Source organism: Nannospalax galili, unplaced genomic scaffold (genome assembly GCF_000622305.1).
Source record: "Nannospalax galili isolate Female #2095 unplaced genomic scaffold, S.galili_v1.0 scaffold740, whole genome shotgun sequence".
Lineage (NCBI taxonomy): Eukaryota > Metazoa > Chordata > Mammalia > Rodentia > Spalacidae > Nannospalax > Nannospalax galili.
The window spans coordinates 88,188-91,263 of NW_008345503.1; the positions used below are offsets into that span (position 1 = coordinate 88,188).

Below are 3,076 nucleotides of genomic sequence, written 5' to 3' on the forward strand. Positions count from 1 at the left end.
ATTTGGGAAAGTTGAAAACTTGCTCTGCTCCCCCATCACCTCTGGGCACCCTCTCACCTGGCTCTGAAACCTTGACTGCTGTCTCCTGAAGATTTCTAGGACTGGGGGCTTGGGGGCTAGAGAATTGGTACAGCAGTTAAGAGCACTGTCTGCTCTTGCAGAGGATCAGGGTTCGATTTCCATCACCCATATGGTGGCTAACAACCATTTGTAACTCCAGTTCCAGGGGAATCTGATGCCCTCTCTGACCTTTGTGAGCACTGCATGACACGGGTGCACTCACATACAGACAATACACTCATATTATTTTTATTTTATGTGTATGAGTGTATTGCCTGTATGTATGTGAGTGCACCCGTGTTGTACAATGCCGTGGAGGTCAGAAGAGGGTTTCAGATTCCCCTGGAACTGGAGTTAAGGATGGTTCGTAGCCACCATGTGGGCGCTGGGAATCAAAGCCGGGTTCTCTGCAAGAGCAGTAAGTCTTCTTAACCTCTAAGCCATCTCTCCAACCCCAATCAAAAGAATTTTTTTTAAAGATTTCTAGAATTGGAGAACTACTGAGAACCTTAGTTTCCAACATGTGCGTTTTGCAGGGGAAACAACTGCAGACACAAAGAAGATGCTCATGAGTTCAGAAGCCTCCACAACCGGCATCGTGACCCCAGGTGCAACCTGTAAGTCATGCACTATTGGCTGAACAATTACTGAGTTCCTAGTCACCAGAGCAACTGTCCTCTTTGGGGGCAGAGCCTCATCCAAACAAACCCCTGCCCTCCTTGAACTTACAGTGTAACAGACACTAAAAAAGAATAAATGATAAATCAGCTGGTTACATGATGGCTCCATGAGGCATAAATGCTGTTGGGGACATGAAACGACAAAAGGAGATAGAGAATGTCAGGATGATGGTAAAATGAAGAGCCAGGGAAAACTTCACTGGGAAAGTGATAGTTGAGTAAAAAGCTGGAGGATGTGAGGGAGGAGCCAGTGGGGACAGGGAAAAGAATGGTTTCTATGGAAAGGATCAAGTGCAAAGGCTCTGGAGTGGGTGGGTGTTTGGCAGCCCTGCACCAGTATGGTTGCAACAGGGCTGGTGGGAATGGGGTCTGGGAGAGGAGAGGATGTGGGTGTAAGGCCTGAAAGGGCTGAGCTGAACTTCACCACTAGAAAAGCCACTAGAGAGTTTCCAAAGAAATTACTGTGTTTTCTTAACCCTGACTTGAGATTAGACTAAAGGGGACATGAGCTCATGAGGCCACTGAGAGATGGTGAATCAGAGAGGCAGTGGAGGAGGTAAGAAGTGGTAGATGATAGAAATCTCCTACAGAGGAGCTGTGTGAGAGGAAGGAGTTCAGGGTGTTTCTGAAGTTTGAGGAGTTGGGGAGATGGCTCAGTCGGTACACTACCTGACACACAAGCACAAGGACCTGAGTGTGTGTCCCCGGAACCCATGTAAAAGTGGGACATGGTGGTGTGTATCTGTAACTCTCCAATGGGGCAGGGCCTGGACACAAGAGGATACCTGAAGCTCTCTGGTCAAGCAGTGCAGTGAGTCAGTGGTGCACTGGGCTCAGCGAGAGACTTGGTCTCTAAAACGAATGTCAAGGGGAAAAGAAGAAAAAGGAAGGTGCAGAGCAATCAAGGAAGACACCAGATTGCTCTGGCCACCACACCCATGGCACACATGTGCCTGCACACCTGATTGCACACACACACACACACGAAATAATTAAGTCTGAGGTCTTAGATAAGGGAAGGATGAGGAGGACCAAGACAGGGTGGGGGGGAGGGGAGTTAACTGCAAGGGATAGGCCATGTGAAATGCTGAGGTTACCATGGGGGTTTCAGGAAGACAGATTAACATGCCTGGGACTGAAAGGAGAGGTCCATGCTGGAAAGAGAAAAGTTGAAAACCCTCTCTGACAAATAATGTTTCTAGTTCAGAGATGGGAAGAGAACACCAATGAGGGACATGGCTGCAGACAAGCAGGCGAGAGGTGGTCCGGAACTGACTTCTAGATCCAACAGGGGCCTGGGGACCCATAGGTTTGTTGATGGCAAAGGTGAAGGTGGTGCTACCAGGAAAGATGATGGCTGTCTTCTCCACTCAGAGCAGACAGCAGGCCCTTTAGAGGTTCACATAACTGGGGCAACTTTTCAGGAAAACACTACAATGTGTTAAAGGAGGTAGGGAATTGGGGTAAAAGAAATATGTCCTTTTGAGGGTTTTGTTTTATTTTCAGATAGGGTCTCATATAGTCCAGGCTGGCCTCAAACTCGATGTACAGCAAAGCATGGCCTTGAACTCCTAATCCTCCTGCCTCTGCTTCCTGAGTGCTGGAGTTATACATGTATGCCATGATGCCCAGTTTATTTGGTGATGGAGATCAAGCCCAGTGATTCATACATGCTAGGCCATCACTGTGCTTACTGAGCTATGTCCCTAATGTCCTCAGCTTTTATATTTGAGGATATACTTCTTAGCCAGGTATAATAATGCACATCTGGAATACAAGCACTCAGGAGGTAGTGAAAGGAGGATCAGGAGTTCAAGGACATCCTCAGCTACATAGCAAGTTCAAGTCCAGTCTGTGATATGTAAGACCTTGCCTCAATAATAAAATGAAATAGTCTGAGATGTGTTGACTGTTTTGTCCTAGAAGCTATTGATAGCTCTCCTATCCCAGAGTTTTCTTTTCTGAATATCAGACCTGGAGTCTTAGGTTGGCTAAGATCATAAGAGTCACCTAACCCAAAGGACTGGAGATAGGGCTCAGAGGTTGGGTGCTTACCTAGCATGTGTGAAGTCCTGGGTTCCATCCCCCGCACAGCAAGAAAAAAAGGAAGAAGGAAGGAAGGAAGGAAGGAAAGAAGGAATGAGAGAAGGAAGGAAAATGATTGTGTATAGTCAATTATCTTCCATCATTATTTATTAGAATTTTCAGAAGAAATCCTGCAACCAAAGCATATAAAAAGTTACGGGAAGAGCACTGAAAACTATCTAAACCAATCCTGTAGTATGTAAATGATAATAACTGGGGATAAAGAGATGAAATGTTTTATTGAGGGTCAT

General features: G+C 46.3%; 1 long non-coding RNA gene across 1 annotated transcript in view; it reads left to right on the forward strand.

The window, feature by feature from the left end:
- LOC115071812 overlaps positions 1–835 on the forward strand; it is a 1,507-nt gene extending 672 nt beyond the window's left edge. The window contains exon 2 of the long non-coding RNA XR_003850885.1: positions 597–835. This is a non-coding gene — a long non-coding RNA (uncharacterized LOC115071812). The remainder of the gene's footprint in view (positions 1–596) is intronic.
- The last annotated feature ends 2,241 nt before the right edge of the window (positions 836–3,076 follow it).